Genomic DNA, 9,614 nt, shown 5'->3' on the forward strand with positions numbered 1-9,614 from the left:
GAACCAGGCTTAGAAATGAAGGGGGACGAAGGGAAGCTGGGTTGGCTGAACCACAGAACTCTGCTAGAGCAGTGTTGGGAGCATCCCATCCAACCCCAGAGCCTGTGCCAGCATCTGACTTTCCCAGGGACACTAGGGCCAGGTTCAGGGCTCCAGAGAGAAGCCCACAACTGACTGGGCTTGGATCATGTGTTCACTCTTGGCTGTCTTTGTTTACTGGAGCAGAGCACGGATCTGGCCACCTGGGCTCTGCTGTGTCGGGCAGGCCCGGACTCCCGTGAAGACGGACATATAGGAGGGAAGAACTCTGGAAGGGAACTGGAGTAGAGAGCCAAAACAGTCATCCGCTATGAGGCCTCTACAGTCCCGCCCCATCTAGCACTTAACCCTGCTGCATTGTGACCACCTGCTTACTGCCTGCCTTTCCACGGTGCTGAGAAGAGCTCCCGGAGCCTGAGGGAGTGTCTCTTGTCTCTTGTTCGTTCCTTTGCCCAGGGCTTAGCACCATGCTGGACACAAGTACCAATAAACAGATGGAATGCAACAATGAATCCAGGTTTTGTGGAACCTGAGTTTTCTGTAATTGGGGCAGGAGGAAGAAGGTCCAATTACAAGGCGAGCCTGTCCATTGTGGTGCTAACCAGGTGAAGTCGGCCTGAAGCCTTCAGTCTTGCCAGAGGAGTGAGCTCGATGCCCCTGTGCAGCTCTCAGAGTCCTGAATTCTTGCTGGGTTGGCTAAGATACCATGTACAAATGCTTTGAAGTTATACTCATTGATCCATTCCATAAAGCTATCGGAAGAAATCCTGACACCCAGTGGATCACCAAACCAGTCCACAAGCACAGGGAGGTACAAGGGTGGACGTCTGCAGGCCTCAAGAGCCATGGCCTTGAAAAGGATCACAAGTCTCACCACACTATTGGTGGTTCTCGCTGTGGGGCACGAAGACACGATACTCCCCAGCTCCACCATGACTGCTGATATAAATAATGTTTGTAGAATTCTTACCTAATAATTTAGGACAGCCAAAAAAAAAAAAAAAAAAAAATGATACAACTCTTAACACAAACTACAAACTTGGGGTCAGGATCCAGATAGATTCCTGTGTAGGAGTCTGCTCTTGAACTTAAGCTCACTGACTTCATGGCAACTCTAGGAAGAAGTGACTATAGTTGATACCCTACAGCATGGTAACTGTCCCGTTCTGTACCAGATCTGCTGCCACTCCAATCACAAAGCACTCAGCTCCCCACATTGATTTATTCCTTCAGACATTCAGAAGTGAGCACCTTAGCCCCACCGGCCTTGTGCTAGGGGCCGGGACACAGCAGGAGTAAGACCCCATCTCCGCCCCGGAAGCGCCCACGGTCCGGTGGGGGAGACAGCCAGGAGCGTGGACCCTGTCGCCGTGGGCAGGTGATGGGCCTCCTCAGCTGAGAGGAGGAAACTTGCTGGAACTTCAAGAAAGAGTCACTCTCCTGACGAGCATTTGAGGGAGGGCTCTCCAGGCAGAGGCAGGGAACCCAACTTCACCTTCCTCCTGGCTCCGCAGAGCCCCCATTTCCCTTCTCCTCTGCCCCAGAGGCAGAGCCCACCAACACTCCTGAGTGAGGGGACATCTTTCGTCTGCTGCTGGAGGTGGTGGTGCACAGCTGCATCAGGTACCAGCTCTGCAGCGGGGCCAAGAGGACAGGGACGTCCAAAGCTCCCTCACCTCAATGCATTTAGAGACAGCCTTCCAAGGGGTGTCCTCCAAGGAAGCGCCGGGCTCTAGTCAAGGAGACATCTGAGCACAGAGCAGAGAGGAGCTGAAAGAGGACCCAGAAGCCACACAGGCTGCCCAGACCCACAGACTGTCCTCCCACCCCACCTCACCTGGGGTTAGTCCAGGAGGACGGGACAGAGCCAGGATCGGGCTTCCTGTCTCCATGGCGCTCTCTGCTGGGCTCCCAGGAGAAGACACTCCACCCCGCCCTGGAGGAGGATACAAGGGTACTTGTCTTGAACATCCCAAGAGAAAGGACCAAACCTACTGGACATGTTCATCAAGGGGGTAGCGGAGAGTGAGAACTGGCTTTGGGTCAGTCCCCCTGTCCACTGCAGACGATGCAACAGTGTGACTGATAAGCAGTGAATCCTCAAGGGCTGCTCATGCCTGCATGGGACTCAGAGCCTGGTTTGGTCTGTGACTCTAATTACTTGGGAATCTCAGCTTCCCAAGTAATTAGTCCCATGAGCTTAGGCCAATTGCTTCACCTCTCTGGGCTTCATCTGCCTTATCTATGAAATCATCCTTGGTTTGGCCTCCTCCTAGGGTCGTTGCGAGGAACCAGACAGGTAATGAAAAACTGTGTTCGACAGGTATGGGATTACTCTACAGGTCCATTCATTTCAGAAGTATTTATAGAGAACCAACTACATGTTGGGCACTACTCCAGTGCTAAGGATGTGACAGTGAATGAGGCAAAGGCTTCTTATGGAGCACACATTCTCGCCAATAGGAGAGAAGAAACAAGTGTGTAGGATCCATTAGGAAGTGCTACACACAGAGAAATAAAACAGAGTACCAGGTAGTGATGTGAATGCTCACTGAAATAGGGCATTCAGGGAAGGCCTTATATGCAAGTGACCCTGCAGCAAAGATCTATATAAAATGAGAGAGTGAATTATGCAGGTATCTGGAGGAAGAACCTTCCAGGCACAGGGGAAGCAAAGCCAAGGGCCCTGAGATGGAAACACACAAGGGGTGTCTGAGGACCAATGAGGGAGCCAGTGCAGCTGAGCAGAGAGCAGGGGCTGAGGCTGGAGAGAGGCTGGGGGCACGGGAACTAGCCAGACACAGTGAGGACTGCGGCATTTATTCTAAGTGGGATGGGCGGCCTTTAGAGGATTGCTAGTATTATTTATTAATAATGATAATCATTTGAGACTGGAGGAGCAAGATGGCGGAGGAGTAGGAGACCTGGATTTTGTCTGGTCCCAGGAATTCAGCTGGATAGGGATCAAACCATTCTGAACACCTACAAACTCAACAGGAGATCGAAGAAAAGAATAGCAGCAACTCTCTGAACAGAAAAGCGAGCACTTTCTGGAAAGTAGGACGTGCGAAGTGAATCCGAGGCGATATTCGGGAGGATAGATGGCAGGGTAGGGGACCTCCGTTGGCCACTTCTGGCAAGTGATAGAGCAGCAGAGCACAAAATCGGAACTTTTAGAAGTTGGCCCCGCTGAGGGACGTCACTCCAGTGGCTAAGCGGGGGGTGGAACCCTCGCAGGACAGTGTGGTCTCAGGACCCTCAGGGTCACAGAAAGACCGGGGGTGCCTGAGTGCAGCAGATCTCCCAGTTATCGGAGCAGGGAAGCCGGCTGCAGAGACGGAGCCGAGGCGCGGGCTCTCAGCTCGGGGTTGTCATAAACCGTGATCCGCAGCACAGTCGGGCCATTGCTCCTCCAGCAGGGACCCAACAAGTGGCAGATCCGGGGAGACCCCCGTTCCTCCCCCGGAAGGAGCGGCACGGGAGCGCACCACAGGGATCTGCTGGGTTTGGAGACTCCACACTGAGTCGGGTGCCAGAGATAGAAACGCTCAGTCACAGGCTGGGTAAGCACGGAGTGTGGCTGGAGACTGGGGAGATGGGAGTGGCTGACTGCTTTTCTCTGGGGGCTCACTGAGGAGCAGGGCCCCGAGTTCTCGGCTCCTCCGGGGCGGAGATTGGGAGGCCGCCATTTTCACTCTCGGCTTCCAAAGCTGTACGGAAAGCTTGCAGGGAACAAAAGCTCCGGAGAGCAAACCTGAGCAGATTACTTAGCCCGGACTGGCAAGGGCGGGGCAATTCCGCATCCGGCAAAGACATTTGGGAACCACGGCAACAGGCCCCTCCCCCAGACGATCAGCGAGAACAGCCAGCCAAGACCAAGTTTACCGATCAATGAGAACGGCAGAACTCCAGCACTAGGGGAATACTGCACATAGAATCCATGGCTTTTTTACCATGATTCTTTAGTCTTTCAAAGTTAATTTTTTTAATTTTCTTTTTTTCTTTTTCTATTTTTTTTTTTTTGGATTTTTCTTCTTTCCTTTTTTTCAACCAACATCTTATCTTAACAATTCCTTTTCTAAAATCTTTTTTAATTTTCGTTTTTACAGTCATATTCTATCCCTTCATTGTATTAACCTTATTTTTTGTATATATATAAGTTTTTCTTTCTTTAAAATTTTGGGATACAGTTTCTTCTAACAGACCAAAATATACCCTAAATCTAGCGTATGATGTTGTCCTAGTCTCTCACCTGATCACATTCTTTTTTTTATTTTTTCAACCAACTTATCAATTCCTTTTTTAAAATCTTTTTTAATTTTCATCTTTACCGCTATATTCCATCGCTTCATTGTATTTACCCTTATTTTTGTATATATATAAGTTGTTCTTTCTTTAAAATTTTGGGAGGCAATTTTTTCTAACAGACCAAAATACACCCAAAATCTTGTATGTGGCTCTGTTCCATTCACCAGCCTGATCATATTCTTTCATTTCTTCCCCCCTTTCTTCCCCCCCCCCCCCCGGTTTTGGGTCTCTTCTGATTTGTTTAGTGTATATTTTTCTGGGGTCGTTGTTACCCTTTTAGCATTCTGTTCTCTCATTCATCTATTCTCCTCTGGACAAAATGACAAAATGGAAACACTCACCTCGAAAAAAAGAACAAGAGGCAGTACCGGCTGCCAGGGACCTAATCGATACAAACATTAGTAAGATGTTGGAACTAGAGTTCAGAATGACGATTATAAAGATACTAGCTGGGCTTGAAAAAAGCATAGAAGATACTAGAGAATCCCTTTCTAGAGAAATAAAAGAACTAAAATCTAACCAAGTTGAAATCAAAAAGGCTATTAATGAGGTGCGATTAAAAATGGAGGCTCTAACTGCTAGGATAAATGAGGCAGAAGACAGAATTAGTGATATAGAAGACCAAATGATGGAGAATAAAGAAGCTGAGAAAAAGAGAGATAAACAACTACTGGATCACCAGGGGAGAATTCTAGAGATAAGTGATACCATAAGACAAAACAATATTAGAACAATTGGGATCCCAGAAGAAGATAGAGAGAGAGGGGCAGAAGGTATATTGGAGCAAATTATAGTGGAGAACTTCCCTAATTTGAGGAAGGAAACAGGCATCAAAATCCAGGAGGCACAGGGAACCCACCTCAAAATCAATAAAAATAGGTCAACACCACAACATCTAATGGGAAAAATCACAAGTCTCAGAGACAAAGAGAAAATCTTGAAAGCAGCTCGGGACAAGAGGTCTGTAACAAAGAATGGTAGAAACATTAGATTGGCAGCAGACCTATCCACAGAGACCTGGCAGTCCAGAAAGGACTGGCATGATAGATTCAGGGCACTAGATGAGAAAAATATGCAGCCAAGAATACTATATCCAGCTAGGCTGTCATTGAAAATAGGAGAGATAAAAAGCTTCCAGGACAAACAAAAACCAAAAGAATTTGCGAACACCAAACCAGCCCTACAAGAAATATGAAAGGGGTCCTCTAAGTAAAGAGAGAGCCTAAAAGTAACATTGACCAGAAAGGAACAGAGACAATACACAGTAAAAGTCACCTTATAGGCAATACAATGGCACTGAATTCATATCTTTCAATAGTTACCCTGAATGTAAATAGGCTAAATGCCCCAATCAAAAGACACACGACATCAGATGGATAAAAAAAAAAACAAGACCTATCAACATGCAGTCTGCAAGAGACTCATTTTAGACCCAAAGACATCTCCAGATTTAATGTGAGGGGGTGGAAAACCATTTACCATGGACATCAAAAGAAAGCTGGGATGGTCATCCTTATAACAGACAAATTAGATTTTAAACCAAAGACTATAATAAGAGAGGAGGAAGGACACTACATCATACTTAAAGGGTCTATCTAACAAGAAGATCTGACGATTTTAAATATCTATGCCCCTAACATGGGAGCAGTCAATTATATAAGCCAATTAATAACAAAATCAAAGAAACACATTGACAACAATACAATAATAGTAGGGGACTTTAGCACCCCCCTCACTGAAATGGACAGATCATCTAAGCAAAACATCAACAAGAAAATAAAGGCTTTAAATGACACACTGGACCAGATGGACCACACAGATATTTTCAGAACATTCCATCCCAAAGCAACAGAATACACCTTCTTCTCTAGTGCACATGGAATGTTCTCCAGAATAGATCACATACTGGGTCACAAATCAGGTCTCCATTGGGAGATTGGTACCAAAAGATTGGGATCATTCCCTGCATATTTTCAGACCGCAATGCTTTGAAACTACAACTCAATCACAAGAGGAAAGTGGGAAAGAACTTAAATACATGGAAACTAAAGAGCATCCTACTAAAGAATGAATGGGAAAACCAGGAAATTACAGAAGAATTTAAAAAATTCATGGAAACATTTGAAAATGAAAACACAACTGTTCAAAAATCTTTGGGATGCAGCAAAGGCAGTCCTAAGAGGAAAGTGTATAGCAATACAAGCCTTTCTCAAGAAACAAGAAAGGTCTCAAATACACAACCTAACCCTACACCTAAAGGAGCTGGAGAAAGAACAGCAAATAAAGCCTAAACCCAGCAGGAGAAGAGAAATAATAAAGATCAGAGCAGAAATCACTGAAATAGAAACCAAAAGAACAGTAGAACAGATCAATGAAACTAGGAGCTGGTTCTTTGAAAGAATAAGATTGATAAATCCCTGGCCAGAGTTATCAAAAAGAAAAGAAAAAGGACCCAAATAGATAAAATCATGAATGAAAGAGGAGAGATCACAACCAACACCAAAGAAATACAAACAATTCTAAGAACATATTATGAGCAACTGTATGCCAGCAAATTAGACAATCTGGAAGAAATGGATGCATTCCTAGAGACGTATAAACTACCAAAACTGAACCAGGAAGAAATAGAAAACCTGAACAGACCCATAACCAGTAAGGAAATTGAAGCAGTAATCAAAAATCTCCCAACAAACAAGAGCCCAGAGCCAGATGGCTTTCCAGGGGAATTCCACCAAATATTTAAAGAATTAATACCTATTCTGCTGAAACTGTTCCAAAAAATAGAGATGGAAGGAAAACTTACAAACTCATTTTATGAGGCCAGCATTATCTTGATCCAAAAACCAGACAAAGACCCCATCAAAAAGGAGAACTATAGACCAATATCCCTGATGAACACAGATGAAAAAATTCTCACCAAAATACTAGCCAGTAGGATCCAACAGTACATTAAAAGGATTATTCACCACGACCAAGTGGGATTTATTCCTGGGCTGCAAGGTTGGTTCAACATCTGCAAATTAATCAATGTGATATAATACATTAATAAAAGAAAGAACAAGAACCATATGATCCTCTCAACAGATTCAGAAAAAGCATTTGACAAAGTATAGCATCCTTTCTTGATTAAAACTCTTCAGAGTGTAGGGATGGAGGGTACATACCTCAATATCATAAAAGCCATCTATGAAAAACCTACAGCGAATATCATTCTCAATGGGGAAAAACTGAGAGCTTTCCCCCTAAGGTCAGGAACACAGCAGGGATGTCCACTATCACCACTGCTATTCAACATAGTACTAGAAGTCCTAGCCACAGCAATCAGACAACAAAAAGAAATAAAAGGCATTCAAATTGGCAAAGAGGTCATCAAACTCTCACTCTTTGCAGATGATATGATACTTTATGAGGAAAACCCAAAAGACTCCACCCCAAAATTGCTAGAACTCATACAGGAATTCAGTAGAGTGGCAGGATATAAAATCAATGCACAGAAATCAGTGGCATTCCTATACACCAACAACAAGACAGAAGAAAGAGAAATGAAGGAGTCGATCCCATTTACAATTGCACCCAAAACCATAAGATACCTAGGAATAAATCTAACCAAAGAGGCAAAGAATCTGTACTCAGGGGTGCCTGGGTGACACAGTCGTTGAGCATCTGCCTTCGGCTCAGGTCATGATCCCGGAGTCCTGGGATCGAGTCCCACATTGGGCTCCCTGCTCAGGGGGAGGCCTGCTTCTCCCTCTCCCACTCCCCCTGCTTGTCGTCACTCTCTCACTGTCTCTTTCTCTGTCAAATAAATAAATAAAATCTTTTAAAAAAACAAAAAAGAATCTGTACTCAGAAAACTATAGAATACTCATGAAAGAAATTGAGGAAGACACAAAGAAATGGAAAAACATTCCATGCTCGTGGATTGGAGAACAAATATTGTGAAAATGTCTATGCTTAGAGCAATTTACGCATTTAATGCAATCCCTATCAAAATACCATCAACTTTTTTCAAAGATATGGAACAAATGATCCTAAAATTTGTATGAAACCAGAAAAGGCCCCGAATAGCCAAAGTAATGTTGAAAAAGAAAAGCAAAGCCAGTGGCAACATAATTCCGGACTTCCAGCTCTATTACAAAGCTGTCATCATCAAGACAATATGGTACTGGCACAAAAACAGACACCTAGATCAATGGAACTGAATAGAGAGCCCAGAAATGGACCCTCAACTCTATGGTCAACTAATCTTCGACAAAGGAGGAAAGAATGTCCAGTGGAAAAAAGACAGTCTCTTCAACAAATGGTGTTGGTAAAATTGGACAGCCACATGCAGAAGAATGAAACTGGATCATTTCCTTACCTGACACACAAAAATAGACTCAAAATGGATGAAAGACCTAAACGTGAGACAGGAATCCATCAAAATCCTTGAGGAGAACACAGGCAGCAACCTCTTCGACCTCAGCCACAGCAACTTCTTCCTAGACACATTGCCAAAGGCAAGCGAAGCAAGGGCAAAAATGAACTATTAGGGACTTTATCAAGATAAAAAGCTTTTGGGCGCCTGGGTGGCTCAGTTGGTTAAGCGACTGCCTTCGGCTCAGGTCATGATCCTGGAGTCCCTGGATCGAGTCCTGCATCGGGCTCCCTGCTCAGCCGGGAGTCTGCTTCTCCCTCTGACGCTCCCCCCTCTCATGTGCTCTCTCTCATTCTCTCTCAAATAAATAAATAAAATCTTTAAAAAAAAAAAAAAAAAAGATAAAAAGCTTTTGCACAGCAAAGGAAACAGTCAACAAAACCAAAAGACTACCAAAAGAATGGGAGAAGATATTTGCAAATGACATATCAGATAAAGGGCTAGTATCAAAAATCTATAAAGAACTTATCAAACTCAACACCCAAAGAACAAATAATCCAATCAAGAAATGGGCAGAAGACATGAACAGACATTTCTCCAAAGAAGACATCCAAATGGCCAATAGACACATGAAAAAGTGTTCAACATCACTCAGCATCAGGGAAATACAAATCAAAACCTCAATGAGATACCACATCACACCAGTCAGAATGGCTAAAATTAACAAGTCAGGAAACGACAGATGTTGGCGGGGATGCGGAGAAAGGGGGACCCTCCTACACTGTTGGTGGGAATGCAAGCTGGTGCAGCCACTCAGGAAAACAGTATGGAGGTTCCTCAAAAAGTTGCAAATAGAGCTACCCTACGACCCAGGAATTGCACTACTGGGTATTTACCCCAAAGATACAAA

This window comes from Halichoerus grypus, chromosome 11 (genome assembly GCF_964656455.1).
Source record: "Halichoerus grypus chromosome 11, mHalGry1.hap1.1, whole genome shotgun sequence".
In the NCBI taxonomy this organism is placed as follows: domain Eukaryota; kingdom Metazoa; phylum Chordata; class Mammalia; order Carnivora; family Phocidae; genus Halichoerus; species Halichoerus grypus.